General features: G+C 41.9%; 1 protein-coding gene across 9 annotated transcripts in view; it reads right to left on the bottom strand.

Annotated features, from left to right (window-relative positions):
• The window catches only part of MICAL2 (microtubule associated monooxygenase, calponin and LIM domain containing 2), a 304,056-nt gene that overhangs the window by 235,632 nt on the left and 44,311 nt on the right, over window positions 1-24,113 (bottom strand). The gene's annotated exons all lie outside the window — the stretch shown is intronic.

The raw sequence follows: 24,113 nt of genomic DNA, 5'->3' as shown, positions 1-24,113 counted from the left end.
TAGGAACAATGGTGGGAGAATCAGCTAGGACAGAGGACAATAATTCCATCTAACTCATACACTAAATCTTACAACATATTACATCTTTCAATAAAAACTTGTAATACGCAATGTCTTCCTTTAGCCGTAAATATTAGGTTTAACGTAATTTGGCACCAAGTTCATAGGATCTTGACATGGATTCTTTATCATGAAACCACACTTATCAGAATGGAAACTGGAGCAAAACTTTGAGAAATAAGTTATTTTTCCAAGTCTAGCCTTGATTATAGCCCATTGATTTTCCAAGGGGTTTAAATCAGGCAAAATTCCAGATCAGTGCAGCACTGAAAAGGGTGAAGCTGAAACTACCTCATTTGCCTTGATTAGGTAAAAAATGTTTTTATTTTTAATTGTATCAAGTCATCAGAACGGAGTTATACAGACTTTTTTATACTTTGTTTTTATTACTGAGTCCTGTGGACTCTTCATGATCCCATTTGGGGTTTTGTTTATAATTTTTTAATTCGATCAAAAAATGTTTCACATGTATAATGGATATTAAATTGCTTTCCTTCTCAAGGGAGGGAAAAGAGGCAAGAGAAAGGGAAAGAACTTAATTTTTTTTAAATGAATGTAAAAAAAATTATAGATAATTGGGAAATATTTAGAAAAAAAATCTCTTTTAAGTGGGGTTTCACCTAATTATATAATAACATGTTATAATTATTTTCATCTCTGATTAAATCCTTAATATTCCATATATAGCACCAGATTTTGATGGCATAGTGCACCTCCACTGGGAATTTCTGTAATTCCAGAGCTACTCCGCTTTCTGGGATAACAACTTATTTTCCAGAGTTCATCATTGGCTTAGCAAGGCCTAAACTCCTAGGCCTAATGGAAATAAAAAAACCCTCAAACATTTTGGGGGGAAGGAGAAATATTTGCATTCTGATGAAGATGCTCACATCCAACAGATTCACCTAATGTTTGGTGTGGCCTTGAATAAAAAACTTTAAATAACAAAGTGAGTTTTGTAAGTAAAAATAGCCTTTTTCCAATGTTCAGTACTTCATCTATATACTATCTTGCTTATGACAAGAATTCTCGCTTCAAATCAGCAATTATCATTTTCCAAAAAATGGTCTTCTCAATACTATTTCACTTACAGAAATCTGTTGCATTATAAAGGAATTAATGTTTTAGAGAAATGTAGGCAAATAATAGTAATAATAACGATGACTCCTTCAGCTTCCAACTCCCTCTGAAAGCCTTTGTTTTATGAAGGTAAATTGAACTATTTTGAAGCAACAACTTGCTGGTACTTGGCACTGTTTTTCCATTTTTACTGCATTTTCCCGTGTATTTTGGCAGGAATGACCACGATTCATTAGGAGCTTGAATTAACCTTGAAACTTGACTTCCCCACACCAACAGCTGCTTCACTATCTCTAAGAGTCACTTGTGTGCTCTTTTAAGAGCTAAAACTTGTGCATGTTTTCTTGTAGTAACATCCAGTCTTAAAAACCACAGAAATAAAAACATGTCTTTAAAAACAGCAATGAAATAAAACATATGCATATGATATGAAATTTGGCATTCGAATAACAGAAAACTCATCTGGTCAAAGTCAAACTCAATCTGAGTCAATAGAAGTATTCAAGCATGACCAAAGTCCTCCCAAAATGAAAGTATGTCAAAATGATTTCCTGTCCCATATAATTCCCAACACACTCGGGTTCCCCATCACCAGAGATCTTCCAATAGAAACTGGATAGATGACCAGCTGTTAGAAATGTTGTAAAGAGGATTCTTGCCCAGGTGGAGGATGGAATAGAAGCCTTCTGAGATCAACTGTACCTCTGAGGTTCTGGTTTTCTACATCTGTACCCATGGATGCTTTCAGGGCACCCTCCTCAGCAAAAGCTGATGAACTATGGTTCACCTTGACCAAATTGCATCAATTCATCATCCTGATCTGGATGCCACACAATGTGAGCAATCCAACCAAGAGAAAGAACCTTTTTAACAACTTGATGCAGCAACTGAGGCAAAGGCTATGAGTCACTCAGGAGGGGTTTCATGTGAAAAAAACTCAATTTGATGTATTTGGCCCCAAAGGGTAGAATCGGAGAATCTCAGAGCTGGAAATAACCTCCAAAACCTTCAAATCCAACCCAAACCTGAACAAGGGTTAGTCTACTACATACCTGACAAGTGGTCATTCAAAACTAGGCTAATGACAGGAAATTTATGAGATGGGGGATTTCAGTTTCATATGAGATAAGACTTCATAAAAATTGATGTCATTGTTCAGTCATTTTTCAGTCATTTTTGACTCTTTGTCAATCCATTTGGGGGATTTCTTGACAAAAATAATAGACTAGTTTCCTTCTCCAGCACATTTTACAAATGAGGAAACTGAGACTAAGAAGGTTAAGTGACTTACAGCTAGTAAGTAAGTCTGATTTAAACTCAGACTTCAGGCCTGGCAGTCTATCCACTGTCACCTAGCTCCCCATAAAAATTAGAACTGACCAAATGTGGAATGGTCTCCCTTCCCTGAGCTCCCTGTCAGTGGGTGGGGGAAGGATATCCCAACAGAAGTTGGATGACCACTTGTTGGGAATGGCATCAAAAGAATTCTGGCTCAGATAGGAGATGAACTGTAAAAATTTTAAACCTGCAGCCATAAGAGCAGAGCTTTTCTAACTCTATCACTTGTTTCCTGGACCTGTTTCCTCATCTGTAAAATAAGAGTAGATGGTCTCTGGGGATTTAACATGCCTTTAACAGGTCCTCCTCAGAGTTCTGTGTACAACCTCAAAGGTGGTCTTCTTTAGATTTTTATTCCCCCAAAGACCTTCTTAAAGACTAATGCAAGGTCTAACATTTTACAGAGCTTAGCTAAGCTAAGATTGGGACACAGGAATAGATTGGATCTGTGATTTCAGTGGTAAAGGGAACTCCCGGGGAAGGAGACTCTGAATATAAGGGAGTTATGCAACTCCCTGCACAAGCAAAATAGAAAATGAAGCTGTCTGCTGAAACCGCCAGGACTCAGACATCCCACCGACAGACAAAGTAAGTGTGGAACTTTGTGAGATTAAAGCTGGTGCTGATTCCAGCCCAGGGCTCCTGCGCCAGGTGGTATGATCATGTCCTTTTGTCTCGGAGCTTCGCTTTGTTCCACTGTAAAATGGGTTGAATACTAGTTCAGAGAGAGTCAAAGTGAGATCATGTATGTAAAGCGGCCCCATAAAGCCCAAAGTAAATAGAAGCTTCTGTCAGCCTCATCATGCCAGAGTCCAAGTACCTGGGAGAAGCCACATGTAATTAACTCTCCACCACACCCACCACTCCCCTCAATTAGCAGAGGGGCTGGGGAATGGGTAAGACTGCTCTGGGATGTCCAGCCTCTGTGTCTCTGAAGAGAGAGCCAAAGAGACTTGGATGCCCAGGACTCTCCCTGCCTGCCCCTCGCAAACCCGAGAATCTGGGAGGATGAGCCCACTGACACCCAGGCTGCCGGACCTCCCAAGCTGCAGGATAACTAACTACTGCATAATAGCTATTTGGGTAGATTTCTGAAGGGCGATGATGACCAGGAGGCCGGGCAGGAAGCCAAGCCAGGATTCTCTGCCCACCAAGATCATTACCTGCATTGTTCCATTTCCCAGGAAGTCTCCCCTAGACCCTCCACCCCCATCCAGGGCCTCAAACCTCAGAGGAATAGGGTCTGCACAAACTCACAACCTACACCCAGAACCAAAAGCCACATCAAGAAACCACTGTAAAGGCCAGCCCCATCTCAGCTTCCCACCAGCCACCCACGGATGAGATTTTATGCTCTTCCTCATAAACCACCGGAGAAATCTCATAAAAGCAAGATTCTTAAGATTATCATTTGCAAGGTATCATTATCTGCAGAACCAGTGAGGAGAATTCCCTTCCCCTCCTCCCTCCCCACACACATACTCCTAATTAAATACAGGAAGGCTGGTACAGTGAAAAGAACAGACTCCTGAATCACAGACTCTGGATTCAAATCCTAGTCTATGAGCAAATCCTTGACCTCAGTTATGTCATCCAAAAAGGAGGGAATGGACTAGACGGTCTCCAACTCTAGATGGAATATTTATTTTTCAAATTACATGTAAAAATAATTTTTAGCTTTTTGAAAAAAAAGTTTGAGCTCCAAATTCTCTTCCCCTTCCCCTTCAGTGAGAAAGCAAGCAGTTTCATAAAGGTTATGCATGTGTAGCAAAATGTATTTTCATACCTCTTGAGCTATGACCCTAAGTATAGATACCAAGATATCTCAACATTCACCAGCAGGGAAAGGCACCAAGGAGTCAGAGCCTGACTGCTCCTGTGACGGAAAGAAAGCTCAGGCCCCAAAGAAGCACATTTATCCTCCTTGCCACTGGCTTGCTCAGTGATTTCCTGCAAATCATTTTCTTGCTTAGAGCCTCAGAGATGTTTAGGCTGATTGCAGAGTGAGGATGACCTGGATTCCAGTTCTGCCCCAAATAATGACTATATTGCACTGGGGCAGTTATTCAGCCTCTTAATGCTTAAGGCAATTCTAGAAGACTTAATTTTACAGAAAAAATGCTGATCACCTTTGGTTAGAGGGAGTATCCTACTAGAGAATTCCCTTTATCAGTGAAATTCCAGGTCCAGTCCCACAGTTTAAACTGTGCCTTATCTACCTCATTGGTAAAGTGAAAAACTTTGCAAACACCCTCAGTAAAGATCTTCATAGGATTACAGATCTCAAGTTGTAGGAGTCCAATCCCCTCATTTGATAAGTGAGAACCAGATTAGGTGAAATAACAGGCCCAGGGTCACATAGACAATAAGCAGAATTCAAACCCAGGTGCTCAATTCAAACATGACTCCTTCCAATGCACGTGAGCAGCCAGATGCAATGTAGAGCACAAAGCACCCAGCCTGGGAGTAGGGAAGACTCTTCTTCCTGACTTCAAATATGGCCTCAGATGTTTATTAGCTGTGTGACTCTAGGCAAGTCGCTTCATTGGTTTGCCTCAGTTTCTTCATCTGTAACATGGACTGGAGAAGGAAATGGCAAACCACTCCAACATCCTTACCAAGAAAACTCTAAATGAGTCATGGAGCATCAGATATGAAAATGATTAACCAAATGAGCGAGTGAATAGAGCCTCTGCCGATTCTCACACAATGGGCCCATCTAGTCCGACATCATTAAACAGATGAAGAAACTGAGGTTCTAAGATATTAAATGATGTGCCCAAGATCCCCAAGGTAGTGACAGGGGTGAGATCTGGAGCCAGGTCCTCTGTCTCTCTCTCTGCAGATCATCCTCAGAACTAACTTCTGGGCTTTGCTCACATAGGCTTGATACAACTTCAGATAACACGTGAATTGTCTGGTTTTGTTTTAAGAGCCCAGACTTGTGGCTTCATCTATGTAAGGAACTCCCCTGTAAACGTGCTGCTCTCCACCAGCATCGAGGGGAGAGTGACAATCACTTCTGAACTTCATCTGGGAGAATTGCCTGGAAGGGCTCAGAGGTTAAGTGATTTGTCCAGCATATGACAGCAGGCAGATCTTCAAGCCAGATACAATATCCATGACATCATACCATCTCCCTAGAAGGAATTCTTTAAGTAAGATTGCATTTTGCTTTGAGATCTTGTCTCTAAGGGGGATGATATGGGACAATGGAAAATAAAAATTGATGTTGGAATTGGAGGATCTAGATACTTACTAGCTGAGTGACCCTTCTAAACTATTAAATGTGGGAGCTGAGATTAGGGAAGATCCCATTTAGCTTTAATTCTATAGTCAGAAACAGAAAGAAGAAAATCCAGGCCCCCCCCAAAAGGGTGTCTTTTATTGTCCCTGACTGGTTTGTGAATATCTCCCCCTTCCCCAACAATTCCATCCCCAGGTATTACAAAATCACCCCCCAAAAAAACTGGGGGGGGGGGGGAATGGAAGGGAAAGGAAGAGATGAGAAGCTCTAGTTTTTGGGAATATTAAAAGAAAGTTTTGGAGAAATAAAGAAAAAAGCTCCGGCCTTCTGATGAAAGGCAAGCAAAGGGGAACATTCTTCCCCCACACACCAAGAAAACCACCCACAGAAAATCTTCCTGTAGAGGTCCCCCAGTGTCACACCCAGAGTCCCTGACGATGTATCTCATAAGCAAATAGGCGCTCAGAGGCCAAGTGTGTGTGGGAAGGAGGAAAATTTGGATGTGAAACGCAAGCTGGGTTATGAAACAGGCTCTCATAATGAGATGGCAAGAGAAGAGAATAGTACATTTTGAAAAATTGTTTGCAGAAGAATTAAACTGGGAAGCGAATTTTTGTTGAAACTAATAACATTCAAATAATCACAGTAAGACTCCTAAACTATACACATGTCCAGAAGCTCGTTCCAGCTGGTGACATGGGGCGATTTCAGATGGTCCTTCCATATGGCCAAGAGCTTAAAACCCTTAGGCTGGAAAATGAGACCCAACAATAACTGTTTCCTCTTTGTTAACCAGCAACTACGCACAAGGGGAGGCTGCCAGCTCACCAGGCAGTCGCTTCCTTTATAAGCTTCCCAGAGTCTCTTTCAAGCCACAAAAGAGAACTGGAGGTTCTACCAAGTGTGAGGGACTTCCTCAGCAGACTGATGAAGCTTCCAAAGCAGAAGCCACTAAATATGAGCCACATTAGGACTGGAGATTTTGAATTCAAATCAGATCAAGATCTCCTGGACTTGAGGAACTGGAGATTTGATCAGGTCTGGACCTCTACTCAAAACAGGCTCCCCCTACCCCACCCCATCTCCTAAAAGGCTGAATCCAGCCACAAATTCACTCATTATGCGCTGGATCCTAGGCTAGACATTGCAGGAGCAAGGCATGGTATAGTGTGAAATGGGATTTTTGTTGTTAAATCATTTCAGCCATGTCTGACTCCTCATGACCCCATTTGGGTTGTTGGTTTTTTGTTTGTTTGTTTGTTTGTTTTTTTGCAAAGATATTCAATGCAGATCAAGCACATTATTTTCACTTTTTTGTGTTCTTTCTTTCTTCTGATTTTTCCCTTTTGTTCTTTCTTTCACAACATGATCAATGTGGAAATATGTTTAACATGATTATACATATATACTCTGTATCAGAGTTCTTGGTATCTTGGGAAGAGGGGAGGGGAGAGAGGGAAAAATTGGGGGCTCAAAACCTTACAAAATGAATATTGAAATTTAACTTTACATGTAATTGGGGGGAATACTATTAAGTTAAAAAAAAAAAAAAAGGAAACAAATATTTCTCTGTAGTATGCCATGGCTTCTCCACTAAAAATCTCAATGCCAAGAACTTTCCTATAGGCTAAAAATCTAATATGGGTTTTAAGTGAATGAGAAAAAATACACATGAAAATTAGAGAATAAAATGAATACTGTAAGTGGGGAGTCTGAGACTCAGAGAATCTCAAACACTGGCAGATTACTCAGAGGCTAACTGGTCCAACTCATCTCTGCATAATTATTTTCTCTTCAGACAGATCACCCACCATTCAGCTCTTGCTTTTTTTGTTGCTCTTTTTGTATACCTATACTATGCACTTAGCAGCCATTTAATAAATACTTAAGTGACAGTAGCTTCTGCTTGGGATACCTTAAAATCTCCTGCAAAAGGAATTTGTTTTCTATTATTCAGAGATCAACACAGTGCATTTAATAAAATAAAATAAAAGCATTTAATAAAAGCTTGCTGACTTGTTGCCTCCTTCACATTCACTCCTTTTGAGGCCTTTCCTCAAAAGACTTTTGAAATAAATACTTTATCTTAAATTCAAATGGGGGAGAAGGGAGGATGAGAAGGCAGAGAGGTGTAGGAGGTGTAGGAGATATAGCCAGATGCAGCCTGAACAGCCTGCTGATTCCATGGAGAGGGAGTTAATCTGAAGCTCTAGGCTCTGGGGAAGAGCAGGAGAATATTCCAGCAAGAGATTTCCCTGCTACACCTTTATCATCCATTTCCAGAATATAAACATAAGTTATCATTCCCACCTGCAACTCTCCTTTGGAAATTATAATTTCCATGTTTTAAAAAAAAACACTAAAAAACCAATAATTTTGAGAAAATTCTGTGTCTAAACACAAAGGCTAGAAAGGTTGTACAAATGATTTCACCTCTGGTCTGGAATAGCAAGGTCGCTATCTAATCTTAGGCATTAGGAAGAATAAATAGTTTTTACTTTGACCCAGCACCTCCCAAGGCAGCCCTTAATTGCCAAATGAGTTTTATACAAAGCTCCTCATTTCCCTAGGACACAGTAGGGCCTATTCTGGGGCTCCATGGAAGGAATAAAAGGGTCTTCACAGCAACTGTTTATGGCCACAGACCTTGAGAACCACAAGATACACAATGGGTGAAACACCTCAATTTCCACAGGGCTCAAGGCCAAAAGTCCACCTTCCAGTCTATCCCAGGGTTACCACAGCAACCCCTAAGCACCACTATGGTAGTCTCGTGGCAGTCACATCTAATTAGTTATCCTTTTAGCACCAGAGGCCTAATTCCCCATCACCCTGCAAAAGCTCCCTCAGAAATCTCAGTCACTCCACCCCAGGGTCTTACCTAGCAATTTTTGTGTCCAGGGAAATAGCAAAAAGTACCCTCAAATCAATTTGGGATGATTAGAGGGGCAGAGGAGCCAAAAGGGAGAAGACAGAGTTAGTAATGATAATTAGCTAAGATGAAAGCTAAATAGCTAAACCGAGTTGTTTCTATACTAACAAGTGCAAGTGCTACAGGCTCTCTCTAAATTTCAGCCCCCTGGGAAAAGTGCCATTACACTGCCACTAACCTGGTACAGGATTTTACATCCAAGGAGGTCTCAGATATGGAATGAACGACTCTTTACTGAGCTCCAGTCCCTATTACTAAAAAGAAATTCCTCCAAATTGTCTCCCCAAACAGCAGCTTTAAAAGGTGAATTTCAACCATGTTATTTGCTACCTCTGAGGCTAGTAATCTTCCTTGTTCGGCTCTTAGTTCCCTCTTCTGTTAAATCAGGAGATAAATTAGATGCTGTTTTAGAGCCTTTCCTTCCAGCTCTAGGAGCCAACCACGTGGTCTGCTGCTGCATCCCGGAAGGCCTACAATCTGAATTAATGGAGAACAGGACACTGGCAGATCCACAACTTCCTCAAAGTTTTGAAATGATAATAAAAACCTGTCTAGGAAAGGCACAGACAACTCTCTCACCTCTTTACCTTTGCTCAAGAACTTCCCTTTCCTTTCCACCTACAGTCCTAGTAATCATTAAAGGAAGGAGTGATAAGAAAAGAGGCTTTGACTTTCTCTAAGATTTAATTCAAATGCAAACTCTTCCAGGAAGCTTTCCTGGATCAACCTTCTCTCTCATAACATTTTGTCCTCCCCTCTTTAAAGTTATTTATGTAATACTGGATATTGTGGAAATCTTGGCAAGTGTATGATTCCTTCTTACTACAAGGCCCTTAAAGGGAAGGACTCTCTTTTATTTAAGCTTTGTAGGTTGCTCACTACCTGACACAGAGAACAAGGAGTTGAACTTAAAAAGATCACGAAGCCCATTTCCACACAAAATGTTCCCTTAGAAAGTGGAGAAAGGGCAGAAGAAGAAGAGGGCTCCAAGCAGCACCCAGCCAATGCCAGAGGCAGACCTGATAAGGCATGGGAGAGAAGGGGGAGAAGATTGTCTGCAGAAACAGAAGTCTAAATTTGCAAAGCAAATAAAACTGAGAAATGGCTATTCATTACATAACAAAAACTCTTTTGACTTCATGAATGATTTACCTGAGGCTCCAGTAAATGACACACACTCTTCCAGGCCAAAGTTTACCGACAATGAACTCCAAGAAATCCCCCTAGGTCTGAACTTTAGAGCTAAAAATCTGCTCGGGACTAAGCCCAAATTGATCTTTAAAGAAAGGATTGGCTGTGCAAATGTATAAATGAAAAAGGGGGGAAAAAGTCCACTGAACATGTCTGATGTCCATTTCCAAAAACCATCAGAACCACGCTAAGACCCCACTAAGGCCTCCATCCCCAAACAACTGCAGTTACTTCCCAGTCCCTCACACACTCATCCCAGTTCCTTCGCTCACATTTCAGGGCTAGGAAACTCTTCTTTCCTCATTCAAAGCAATTTTTTTAGTTTGTTTATTTTTAATATACATTATTTTGTGAAATATTTTGGGAGAGAAAAATCAGAGCAAACGGGAAAAAATGAACATAGCATGTGTTGATTTACACTCAGTCCCTTTAATTCTTTCTCTGGTTGCAGATAGCGTTTTCTATCCAAAGCTTATGGGGAGTCCTTTGGATCACTGAACCACAGAGAAGAACCAAGTCTTTCACAGTTGATCATCTCGTTCTTGCTGTTATTGTGTACAACGTATTCCTGGTTCTGCTTGTTTCTCTCAGAATCAGTTCATGTAAATCTTTCCAGGCTTTTCTAAAACCAGCTTGTTCTTCATTTTCACAGAAGCAAGTTCAGAGCATTTACCCTAAGGACCAAAAAAATGTAGCTCCCTGGATTACATTCATTCATTCTTTGGAATGTCTCCTCAAGGAAAGATATTAGAAGCCATCTAATCTGTGAGAAGATGTGTAATGCATATTTATTACTGGAATTTTTCCCTCAGTCTGCCTTCTGCCTAGAAGCCTCATCCCCTAAAATGCAATCGTTCGCATGGCAATGCTCATATGAAGTGATCCAGAGCAAGGAGAACCAAGAAAACAATACACAATTGTGACCACAATTGTGTAAATGTTAAGTATAAAGTAATAAACTAACAAAATCTTGTTTTAATTCTCCTCTCCAGTTTGGCCTCCTTTAAAAGTTGAGAAAATGTAAGCTCAAAACTTTTAAAGATCAACACGAACTGACGCTGAGCAAAACAAGCAGAACCAGGAATACAAGTACACAGTAATGGCAAAAATGTGTGATGATCAACTATGAAAGGCTTGGTTCTTTTCAGTGGTTCTGTGATCTAAAGCAATCCCAATAGACCTTGGACAAAAAATGTCAACTGCAGTCAGAAAAAGAACTAAGGAGACTGAATGTAAATCAACAGTTCTTTTTTATTTATTTATTTTTTTTTTACAACTCTGCCATGGTTTTTTTCCCTTTTGCTTTGATTTTTCTCTTGAACATAATTCATAAAGCAATGTGTATTAAAAATAAACTTAAAAAAACCACAAAACTTTTAGAACTCTTTAAAATGTTTTAACATGTAATTGAGAAAAAATAAAACATATTGACAGTTAAGAAAATGCACCTTTTCCTCTTCTTTTTTAGAAATGGGGGTCATGAAATTTTGATTTATTATCAGAAAATGTTTCATTTGCATACCTGTCTTATATTCCAGGGATCAAGAAAAATTTCTTGGGGTAAAAAGGGAACCATGGGGAAAAAGTTGAACAAGTCCTGGTATAGATCATCAGATACAATCGGTATGCTGATTGATTTTGCTAAATTGCTCTTCTCCTGCCCTTTTTTTACTCTTTGTATTAAGAGATAAGACTAGGTAGAAGAGGGATGAGAAATAAAGATAAATTTTTTAAAGATTTCAATAAAGACTAGGTTTCCTCTTTGGCTAGGGTATATGACTAGGCCAAGGCAAAAGCTTAATAATATCCAGAAAGAGAAATCCACTTCCCACAAGGGAAAAGTTACTCCTTTCCCCTTCCCCTCCCAACCCCAATCTCAGCTACATTTCAAATGTTTGGTCTCTACAAATGACTCCCTTGGAAGCTGACTGGCCCCTCTATCATTACTTTAGGAAGTTCCCTTATTTTTCACTCTGACACTCCCTAAAGGCTGGCCTTCTTTCAGTCTCCATAACCAGCTATTTTCCCCCAAACAATTTGCATGTTCAGCTCCTTCCTATATTGACCAGGCTAGGCTGGGGCTGCCCAGTTTCCAATTCTTCTCTACAATATCAGTATTTGGATTTGAAGTGTGACAGCTAACATAATAATAGCAAACATATTAAATAGCCCTGTAAGATTTGCAAAGCATTGTACATGGTATCTCATTTAGTCCTCACAAAATCCCTGATTAATAGGTGCTATTATTATCTGTTTTACAGATGAGGAAACTGAGGTGGACAGAGCTAAAGGGAATGGTCTAGGATCATAGCTAGTTAAATATCTTCTGACTCATTTCTTCCTGACTCCAAGTCCAGCACTTTAAGTCTTTAGATTATCTTGGGATGAGAAAGAACTCCCCAACAATAAGAAGTGCTGAAAACTACAGCAAGCTTTTCAGGTACATTAAAACCTGCAGGAACTTTGGGAAGAGACCAAGACTCTGAAGTGGGCTGGCATCTCAACCCACTGACCTACTTCAAAATTTACCTACCTTTGCTGGGCATTCAAAGCTCTTCATAATTCCATGCCCCACTCCCCTTCCATCTGTCTCCCCACCACATACTCTTTGATCAATGACTCTGGCTTCCTGGCTGCTCCAAGGAAGATTCTCCACCTCTTGGCTCTGGGCATCTGCATAAATTGCCCCCCATCTCACCTCCTGGTTTCCCCCATCCTCCAAGACATCAGAGGAGGTGATGCTATGACATGCAAGGGAATTAGGCTGAAGTGAGGGGGGTTGTGCAAAGTCACCTGCCTTCTTTCTCCTCCAAAGCCATCTGGATTGTCTCAATATACAGCTAAAATACCATCTTCTAGAGCAAGCCATTCCCAAGCTCTCTTAATTCCAGTGTCTTTCCTCCAATTGGCAGGTACATAGAAAACAGCGTTATATATGTTTGCTTGCACGAGGGCTCTCCCGTTACACTGGGAACTCCAGAACAGGGACTTGTCTATGTATCTGGTATATAGTAAGTATTTAATAAATGTTTACTGACTCATCCTGGGGATTGCACAATTCCACAGACCAAACTATGGAGTGTACAGAGCTGGCAGAGGATGGAGACAGCAGAAAGAATATGAAATTTGGAGGCAGAAAACCTGAGTTCCACTTCCAGCTCTATACCAACTAATCAGAACTATGGGACCAGAGGCCACGTCTCAATCTCTTTAACTCCTTTTTTTTTTCAACCATAAAATGGACATTATAATGCCTGCTTTAGAATGGGGAAAACACTGCATATAGCAACAGCAAGCTTGTGTGATGATCGACTATATCAGGCTTGTCAGTAGCACAAGGATCCAATACAACTCCAATAAACCTTGGATGGAAAATGCCCTCTGCATTCATCCAGAGAGAGAACTATGGAGACTGACTGCATATTCAAACATTCTTTCCACCACTCTTTTCTTCCTTTTATTCTTTCTCATGGTTTTTCTCTCCCAACATGACTCACATGGAAATATGTAAAGAAAATGAATGAATGAACTATATGTAACCTAAAAAATAAATTTTAAAAGAAAAAAAAAAAGAATGTCTGCTTTAGCTACTTCAGGGACTTCCATGTGATCAAAGGATTTTACAGAGGTAAACACGAGAATTAACCCCTCCCAATGTAAACTATTAAATTGTCAAGACTTCAATGATATCTCAGCTTTCTCTAGGAGAATGTAGGTGATTGAATATTATAATAAAAATTCCCCTTTGCCAAATGGACTTGCCTTCAAGGGTGGAAGAAAGAAAAGCAGAAAAGTAAATTTATAAAAGTGATGCTCCTTATCTAATCATTGGCTCTGTAATACTGGAAAGACAAGCAGCTCGGCTTTCCCTTTCTTCCTACCTTTTTAAGGGATTGGAACTTGCCTACTAATTTAAGCTGCGCTCCCAAATGTGCACATATAAGGTCTTCCAGTTGAGTAACAAGCAGTTTTTTAAATGGCAAAGACAGAAAGAAAGAGATAGAGAGAAAGAGACAGGCAGAAAAAGACAGACAGAGGGAGAGAAGGAAGGAGGGAGGGAGGGAGGAAAAGAGAGAGAAAGGAAGGGAAAAAGAAAAGGGGGAGGGAGACAGTGAGAGAGAGAATGACAGACAGAGAAAGACAGAGGGACAGAGAGAGAGACAGAAGAACACAGAGAGACACAGAGAGAGAGAGGGAGACAGAGAGGGGAAGAGGGAGGGAGGAAGGAAGAGATAGAGCATGAAGGATGGAAGTGGGAAGAAGGGACAGAGGGAAGAGACAGAAGGATGGGAGAAAAGCAGCAGATAGAGGGAAGGGAAAAAGGAGAGGAGAAAGAGGAGAGAAGAGAAGAAGGGGACAGAAGGATAGGAGAGAAAATAAAAAAAAAAGAAAGAAAGAAGGAACCAGGGAAGAAGGAAAAGAGGGAAGAGAAGGTGAGAAAACAGAGGCAGAAATTAAATTTGGGGACAGACTAAGTTGTACTTGGGCAGCTATGCCAATTAGAAGCTCTAAAAATAGCTGGGCTTTCTTTCATGTGGAAGACAGAGATCAGGCTTCCGCAACAAACAGACAGTGCTGCAGAAAGCTTGCAGGGCTAGGCAACATAAGCAGCTGAGACACCAGCAGTGAGTGAGCAGGCAGGAGCTAGAGAGAGACAAGCCGGCAGGCCTGCCCGCCTCCCTGCCCACCTCCCTGCCCGCCTGCCACTCAGCCCCACAGAGCAGTGGATATAAAGGAGGCAATAATTCTGGTTAAAAGACACAAAATGCTCAAAAAGGGGGCAAGTAAACAGCAGGATGGGCAGAGCCCTGGGCACCTGAAAGAGACAGGAGGAGCCTGGAGGAAAAAGAAAGGTAGCATCCATAACAAACAGTTACAATGCAGTGAGCAGAATAGGTGGGCCTGTTGTGGGTGCTTGTAAGGAGAGGTCGGAGATGCTGACTTTAATGCTGCTTCAACTGTGTCCAACTTTTTGTAACCCCCTTGGTGGGGGCTTTCTTGGCGGAGAGGCTGCCCTTTCCTTCTCCGGTTCATTTTTACAGATGAGGAAGCCGAGGCACATGTGGTTAAGTGACTTGCCCAGCTGGTGTTTTAGCGGACTAAAAGAGCAGAGGGCTATCTCTGCATGGCCTTGGAAGGGGAGAAGAGAGAGGAAGGCATTCACAAAGTTTCTTGGAACAATCCCTGGACAAACTCCATCCCCACTGCAGGAAAGGGAATGGTGGACTCTCCTGCCTGATTAGTTTCTCCAGGTCCTGCCTTCTGCATGTTCAGTAAAGGGCCTTGGAAATAACACGTACCCAATTAATAGCTATTGGATTGAGCTGTGGCTGACTCACCCACGGTAGGCAGCCTGTGAAGACCAAAAAGACAAAGGAGAAATATTTGTCCATCAGCATGCACAGCTTTGTTGAATTACTTGTTCCCACACTCCCCTGCCTTGAGAGAGAGCCAAGGAGGAATCAGGAGACGAGAGCATCCTTTTCCAAAGGGACACAACAGGGTTTCCTTCTGCTCTCACATAAATATCTGAGGCATATCAGAAACCTGGCCTAGCGGGTGTGCCCCGGAACCACAATCACCTGGGCTCACAGCCTGCCTCCCATGCTTATTAGCCCTGTGACTATGAGCACACCATTTACACTCTTATAAGGAAGTCTCGGTTTCCTCCATATAAAGGAATTAGACTAGAGTGCCTCCAAGGCCCCCTGCAGTTCTAAATTTATGAGTCTATGAGTTGGACAATTAGGCTGATAGCCTCAATTTCCCTTGCTGTAATCTAACGGAGGACCAGGAGGAGTTGTTCACAATAAGCCGCTCAGAGATGGAATTGTTTGGTCTTCTCTCTGGGAGTCTGAGCAGTGGGAGGCTAACACTTCATAAATCAGAGTTCCCACTGAGCAGTGAGAAGAGGATCTGCCCAATCCCCCAATCTTTGCTTTTCTAGGACAAATCAGCCAACTCACCTGCAGATCCAAAAGGGAATTAAAAAGAGTGTTTTGCTCGCTCACTAAAACCTTCCCTTTACCCCTTCAGCTTTCCTTGCCAATCGAGGGCTCCTATCCTGAAGTGGGGACTGAGTCGCTAATGAGCTCAGCTGGCTGGGTGAAACTGAAGCAAACAGGATTAAGTGACTTATCCAGTTGAGTGGGTGCCATTACTATGCCCCTGCTCATCCCACCATTCCCCCACCCTTGTCCTGCAACAGCAGTCCTAGAGAGCTAGGCCCCTACACAGAGGCAAGGGGCACCTGTCTCTGAACCAAGACTTCCCCCCATCATTTATTTTACCAAAAGCCAGAACAGATTCAATTCAGAACCCGCCTGAAGAGGAACCCCTGACAAGACAATTTGGTAACTCATTTAGTTTGGCCTCGAGCAAAAAGGCAATGGGAGGGTTTAGCTTCTCTGATAAAGCTTTGGGATTTTTTAAAATCCAAATTCAATCTTTCCTATTACCACCATCACCTCTCCCGTTCCTCCCCAACATTCTCACAATAATTCCACAAACATACAAAACTAGATGCAGCATAGCTTCATACTAGCTAAAATTTAAGGCTTGCAAATTTCTTTAAATACACCATCTAATTTTTCACAAAACTGTGAGATAAATATTACAAGTAGTATTATCCCCATTCTACAAACATGGAAATTAAGGCTTGAAAATTTAAAGTGACTTGCTGGGATCAAAGAGTTAATGAATTAGAGGATTCGAACAGATGTCCCTGACTCTTTATCAAGCCCTCTACCCATTATCCCATCCTGCCCCTTCTCCAGTAGTAGGGAGAAGAGTGAGGTGGAGAAGTCTAAACCTTTCCAACAGAAGTCCCAGAGGCATCTTAAATTCAGTATTTCTAAAATACAATTCATTAGTTTTTCCCCTAAAACTTCCTCCTCTTCCAAGCTTCCCTATACTAACTGACCCAGACTCAAAAACTAGATATTATCCCCACTCCACCTACTCATCCCACAAATCCAAAGCATATCATTTGTCCATTCACACCATCTCCCTTATGAACACCCACTCGTGGAGCCACAATCCCAGTGTAGTTTCTCAGCACCTCTCCGTTGGACTACTGAAAAAGTCTTCTACTTAGTCTCTCCCAATCCCAATCCAGGTTCCAGGCCTCCTTCAGTCCTTTATTGCTCTTCCTTCTGAGACACCTTCCATCCACTCAATAGCCACCTTATATATAGATGGCTACTTATTAATATGTCTCACCCATTAGAATGTGACTTCCTTGAAGAAAAGGATTGGTTTAATATTTCTTTGAATCCTAAGAACATGGCATTAAAATGCTTTTAAATTTCAATTTAAAATTTAAATAGGAATTTAAAATACTTTTAACTCACTGACTCGAGGCTTGTCCTGGAGACATTCTAGCTGTGTGCTAGCCACAAATTTCAGGCTAAAACTTGAAGACTATTGGGCTAAGACTGAAAAGTAACATGAAAAGAGTGGGTGGTTACCACCACAAAGAAATCACAGCTCCAGACCCATTCCTCAAAGATACAAGGATTCCTTTCCTAATCTAAATTATGACACAGTGCGTTATCTTCCAGGTTCCCATGATAAATACTGCTACTGCCTGAGACCCATGACTCAATTCAAGGATACTAAGTTCCCACGGGGATTCATCCCAGTTCCTGGCATAAAGGTTGGAAAATCCATCACCTATCTACCTATTCCAAAAAGGATTCCCAAATCTACGTCCTTTTTTCACTCTCTTCCTCAAATTTCTGCTGCTTTTAAACTGATCTCCTCAACTAGCATATAAGCCAGAGAAACCAGGAGCTACATCCACCAGAATGGCAATAGAACCCCACTGGAGGAAGGTTACCCTCCATCTTGCCCAGATCCCCATCTTTCACTCCACAGTAAAAGATATTGAGATGGGAATGAATCAATGGGAAATGGGAGACCAGGAGTGCATCCAGAGGCCCACACTCTTAGTTCCCTGAAAAGCAATCTTGCTGCATTTGGGAAAGAATGTTCTTGCTAGAGTTGTCTCATAATCCATAACCTTTGAGCGAACTGTATTGAGGTGGGGATTTGAGAAAACAAAACAGAAAATTCTCTGGCCTTAGAAAGGATAAAAGTTTGTTCAGTTCATAGTCAGCCAAAAAAAAAAAAAAAAAAAATCCTAAAAATATACACTTGGCACTAAGTACTCCCACCCCCACCCCATTGAATTTGTTCTTAGGAACCACAAGGTGAGGGAACCAACCTTTGTTTTCTTGAAGGGGGTGTGTGGGGAGAGTAAATAAGGAAATATGCCTTTTTTATTTTTTTATTTTTTTTTTAAGTGATTCTGTGATGGGTTGATTTTAGTCTGGTAGAAAGAATAACAAACTCTGAATCAGGAGACCAGCTAACTGTGTAACCTAGGATAAAACACTTCCCCAAAATAGCCTCAGTTTCCCTTCATGTAAAATATGGCGGTAGCACCACATGGACAAGGCAAAGCTTCTTAAAGTGTGATTCTTTGCCCATATTGGGTCATGTAACTGAATATGGGAGGTCACAAAATTGATTTATTATCAATAAATGTTTAATTTGTATACGTATTCTATACATCCCAGGTTACCTTAAAATTTCTTGGGGGAAAAGGGGTCACGAGTGGTAAAAGTTTAAGAAGCCTTGGTTTAAGGTCACTTTCCAATGGTACCATTCCCTAACTCAGATATTCTAATTCAACAAGCATTCATTCATCAAGGGGCTGCTACGTTCAAGAAACTATAGGAGATTCTTTGAGAGCCAAAGTCAAATAAAGGCCTTGATTTTAAGAGTTTCCGGGTTCTAGTACACAGCCAGGGAAGATACAAAGAGGGAGGGTATGAAAGGCTAGTGGGCCTCAGGGCAGAGAGAAAGCACAAATTTGGCTGGAGAATTATACAAATAGTAGCCACTAATCATGGCCAGCCTTTGGGACAGAAAGGGACAGGTAGCTCAGAGTGGGAGGAAACTGGGAGACAGGACTGGGCTCAGAATTAGGTTTTACCAAACTGAAACAATCTGGGCCATCGAGGCCTTTCGAGACACATCCCTCCTGTTTAGCTGGGGGTTGGGAGAACTTAAGCCTCAGCACTTTCAGAAGCTGCTGCTTATCAGTCTCAACCAGCCTGTTTCTTGTTTTAAGAAAAGCTGGAGTGAAAAAAACAGAAAAGAAAGGTCGTGGGAGGGGACAGATGGGATTCTCAAGTCAAGAACCAACAAAATGCTCCCTCCGTTCTCCACAGCCTACCCCCCCAAACCTCCAATTTCCAGAAAAAAGAAAAAAAAAAAGGATTGGTTCCAATGGATCTAGAACACTATAGTTCTATGTTCAAAGGGAAAGCTGTTAGCTCAATATTCTCAGTGGTTCTCTAGTTTCTACCCCATACCTATGCCCATCTCAGTTATGCTAAGATTGACTGTATTCAAGGGATTTCCAGTGTGGAGAACATCCTTTCCTGTTAGGGGCCAAAAAATAAATAAAATAGATTGTTTAATGCCCATTTCAATCTTCAATAAAATCCAATCAAGTCTAGCATTCCGAAGACCTCATTTCCCAGATCCAAGAAAGAAATGTAGTTCTCAGGAAGGAAGGGGAGGTGGTGAAACTAGTAAGGAAGGAAGAATACATATTTCACACCTTCCCTTTCCCTGCCCACCCCTACCCCTTGTCTTTTAAGAAATCCCAGGGGTGGGTGTGTGTTTCTGTATTTTCACAACGGGGTAAAACTCAAAAGCTCAAACAGTTGTCTTGCCCCCTAAGCATAAGTGTATGTATTCCCCCCAGCCAGCCAGCCAGTTCAGATCTTTCTAGATAGGTAGGCAAAAGTCTACTAAATGAACCTAAAAAAGAATAAGCTTTGGGTATTGTTCTATGTAGTATTTACTAGGTAAGTTTAAAAGGGGGGAGCATTTTATCAAGGGAGATCACTGAACAATAATAGTATAGAATGCAATGAAATGCTATTATGCAGAAAGATGAGGACTTCAGAAAAATATGGGATGATCTGTATGAACTGATGCAAAGCAAAATAATAAGCAGGGCCAAAGAAAAAAATTTGCAATGACAGTGACAACAAGATAACTGAAAAGTTCACTCAAAGGAAAGGGTATTTTGAGTAGCTGAAAATCCAGCAATGCTGCCAGAGAATAGATAACAAAATGTACCTCCTTCCTCTCTACAAAGAGTCACAGGAGTCATCTCAAACTTAGAAAACAGCACATGCTCTGGGTTTGAATATTTTGGCCAAGTAATTTAACTCCCCAAGACCTCAATTTATACTACTGTAATTGAGAGGTTTATTGATATGGTTTCTAAGATCCTATTGATCGAGGATCCCATGAGTCCCAAGACAGAAGGGACATATTTCTGTTAGAGCGCTGTCCCAGAAGCAGCTACTTTTGCTTCATTATTTTTCTTTGTTCCAATGGAGATAGAGCTATTGGGAAAGAAGAAGAAAATATCTAAAAAGGTCTAAGATATATAAAAATAAAAGGCTTCAACAAAATTTCTTTTAAAACAAAAAATAAAATAAACATGAAGTCTTTTGAGAAGGCATCTACTTAAGGAGTAAGCAGAAAGTCTGCTTTGATAGAATTTTACATGAAAAAAAATCTTCATTGCTACTTGGAAGATAGTGCATTGCTTGAGCTTGGGAGTTCTGAGCTTCCAAAAAGCTAAGGCAATCAGGTGTCAGTGTAAGTCACTATAGTGATATATATAGCACTAGTGGGGAGGGAGTGGTAAGGTTAACTTAAAACAAATCAAGAGATCAAATCTATGAAATGATAATGCATTTCCACTCTGGACAAGATAGGGAGACCCAGTCATAATTAAAAAAAAAAAAATCTTTTTAGCCTGAGAACCGCTCTGGGAGAAAGAGAAGGCAAGGGTTAACATATGCATTTTACACATAGACATTTACTCTTTTTGATTTTTATCATACTATCCCCACTGCCTATTCACAGACTCTAAACACAAAGAGCAGCTTAATACTAGAACTGAAATATCTGGGCCCTGTTGCCTAGAAGGTGCAAAAAAATAATAATTAATGGATTGAATATTGTAGATTTAGAGCTGAAAGTGATCTTGGAGCACATCTTGCTCATATTTGCCATTAGACTGTAAACTAGTTGAGGGCAGGAAATAAATTCCTTTTGCCCCTTTTCATATCCCCAGTGCTCAGGACAATACCTAGAATATAAAAAGTGCTTAATAAATGTTTATGGAATAATGTAAATGATTTTACCGATGGGGAAAATACAGCCCACAGAGGAGAGTTTACCCAAGAAAATTTAAAAGTAGTAAGGCTGAGATTAGAACTCAGACCTTTGGATCCAAGTTCAGAGCTCTTTTGCCTACAACTGCATCATTTCTGAACAAATACCCCTATTTTAAAAAGTCAATCAATGCTAACATTGGACCATTATGGAATCAATTGGACCATTATGGAAGTCACCGGAGAGCAGAGAGGAAAACAGTTTGCGTAGGAAGCAATACTTGAAAAGAAGTATCTTTGAAGCCATTCATTCCTTAAGGCCTCAAGGGAAGGAAAATGGGAGGGAAAAAGTTTGGAAGGAGGGAGAGAAGAGAATACAAGATTCTTGGTAGGGCCAGTTGATACATAAAGTGTTTGGATTATAAAGTTATAATTACAGAGGCTGATTAAGTCAAACTTCAAAGCTGAGATTACAATGACATCAGTCCCCATCAGCCCCCTGTGCTAAACTCACAGCCCTCTCAGCTCAGCCGCAAACCAGTGTGGCAAGGCTGAGAACACCAAATATTTCTACTATTATTGCAGCGTGTTTACAAGCTGATGATTACTGAAGTCAGTCCACACATACTCCACTTTTTAAAAAAAAACCTCTTATCTAAACACATGTACAGGCCTCTGCCCTTGTAGACAAGCCAAACAGCAGGGCTGGCATCAGCAGCACCAAGCAAGCCAGCAGGCACACATCACAGGGAGGGGGATTTCCTGAGACAAAGCCTTCCTATCATGCAAGATGATCCTTGAGCTCTCTCTCCCCTAGCTCCAAAGCAATCAGGATAAAGTAGAGAGGCAGGATGGTCTAGTGGAAAGAGCACTGGACTTGGACGCAAGAAGTTTTCAGTTCAAACCCTATTTCAGAAGTTAACTAATTGTGTTGACCTTGGTCAGATTCAAATTCTTCATCGGTAAAATGGGAATAATAATAGCATCTCAAACAATGATTGTGAGAAGTGCTTTGTAAACCTAAAGGCACTATATAAATGTTGATTATAACAATAATAATTATTATTTTTGACAGACTTGTAGCAGGTTTTCCTAAAGAAACACCTTCAGAGTAGAAACAGTGACAGGCCGAAGAGCGTTAGGTTTAGAGTGAGGAAGACCTAGTTCAAATTTGGCTTCTGACCTTCCAATTTTGTGACAACAAGCCAAGGTCTTTTACCCTTTCTCAGCCTCAGTTTCCTTACTTGTAAAATGTAAGTAATAATACTCATAGTATTTATCTTCACAAGGTTTCTGGGAGAACTAAAATAAGCTGATGTATAATAAAAAGGGCTTTTGCACATATTAAAGTGCTATAAATGTGTCTTTTACTATATCATTGTAATCACAGATAGCAGAAGTTCTACTCAACAGGAAGCCATATTGCCAATCCATACCAAGGGCAGGATTGCCAGTGCCCATGGGTGAGACATACTAACTGTCCAAATCACTTTTTCCAATACAATCCTCAGTCACATGGACTCACCCAGAGGCAAACTGTTTACAAACACTTCCAAAGAAACCTACTCCAGCGGAGGATCTAGCCTGAGGTAAGAAGTTGCCACTAGGGTTTACAAAAGACGCCCCCTCAGAAATCTCAAAGAGGGAAGCAGGTCAAAACTCCCAGCAGGCTTAGAGAAGGCGAGTAAGCTGGACTCCCCACACTCTGGTGCCCCCAAAAAGCCCCAGCTCTGAATTCTGAAGTAGACAAGTTATTACCCCAGATTCCTAGTAATTAAAGATCTCAGAGGCGTAGGTGAGGGTGGGAGGGGAACTGATAGGATCGGCTGAGTCTGGCTGGAGAAGCTACAGTCTTGTCAGGACTACTGCCTCAGGCGATGGAGAAGTACCCAGAAAGGGTGGGGAGCAAGTGCCAACAGGGATGGAGAAGGGGACGCTGCAGCTACCCTATGGCACACTTCCTGCTCCCTCTGGCAGACCTGCCTGCTGCGGTGGTAGTAGGGGTGGAGTTATTTCATCTTTAACTAAAACCACCTAAAAATATTTACATCTTAAAGCAGGAGTAGGATCAGCAACAGATGTCTAAACTCCCAGCAAAGCCATGGGCCTCTAAGGTCTGTGGCTACACCTTTTACCAAGCTCTCACTCCACCCCCCCACCCCCCAACAAAAGACCTCCTCAGCACAGAGTGGCTAAACGCAAGGATTTTGCACAGAAGAACCCCGGAGTTCGGGAGGCAAGCCCTATGTTTCCTCTGGATTCAGGAGCTTCTTTCTCTTCCCGGCAGCACGCGCGTTTGACAGCCTGGTCTGTCTGCTAGGTTGGGGTTGGTAAAAGCTGCCTCCACTTCTCCAGCTCGGGCCAGGCAATCACCTGCAGGTGCCAGGATTAAGCACGGCGCCTCTCCGAACAATGCTTCCTTCCCCGGGAGGCTGAGCCGGGAGGTGGGTCCCGGGCGGGCACGGCACCGGCTGCCACCTGGGCACCCCCTCCCACGCAAGGCCAGGAGCGGCACCGGCGAAGCGCCGGGAGGGGCTCGGGGACATCCGCGCTGGCCCGAGTGACAGTCCCAGCCCGGAGGGACTTCTCAGGCCACGGACACGGGGCAAAACATGACTTCCTGTTATTAAAGCTTTGGAGGGAGGGGAGAGAAATATCCCGGGGGAGGGGGAGGCCCAGAGCGTGGAAATGAGCTGGGCACAGGTCAGAGACACCAGACGCAACCCGGGCGACTTCGGATATTTAGGTCTGACGGGTTCCGAAACCCCCAGAGGCGGAGGACCGGCCCCGGACCCGCGAGTGGGCTGCAGTCACGGATGTCTGTGTGGGGGGGTCGGGGGGAGAGTGCAGTTGTAGTTCTTTAAGCGGGTTAAAGGTGGTCAGGCATCTCAGGAGGTCCGGTTTGCTCGGATAGTTGCGTTTGTTTTTTGTTTTTTGTTTTTTTCCGATTAAGGGAGGATCAAAGTCTCCGGGCCAAGGCAGCCTCCGCCTAGGGGCACCCTTCCCCCCTCTCTTTCAGACAGCCTCAAGGGCTCTCAGGGAACCTCGGTAA

This window comes from Sminthopsis crassicaudata, chromosome 6, assembly GCF_048593235.1.
Source record: "Sminthopsis crassicaudata isolate SCR6 chromosome 6, ASM4859323v1, whole genome shotgun sequence".
Taxonomy (NCBI): domain Eukaryota; kingdom Metazoa; phylum Chordata; class Mammalia; order Dasyuromorphia; family Dasyuridae; genus Sminthopsis; species Sminthopsis crassicaudata.
Note: the sequence above shows the minus strand (reverse complement) of the source record. Positions and strands in the feature narration are given on the sequence as shown.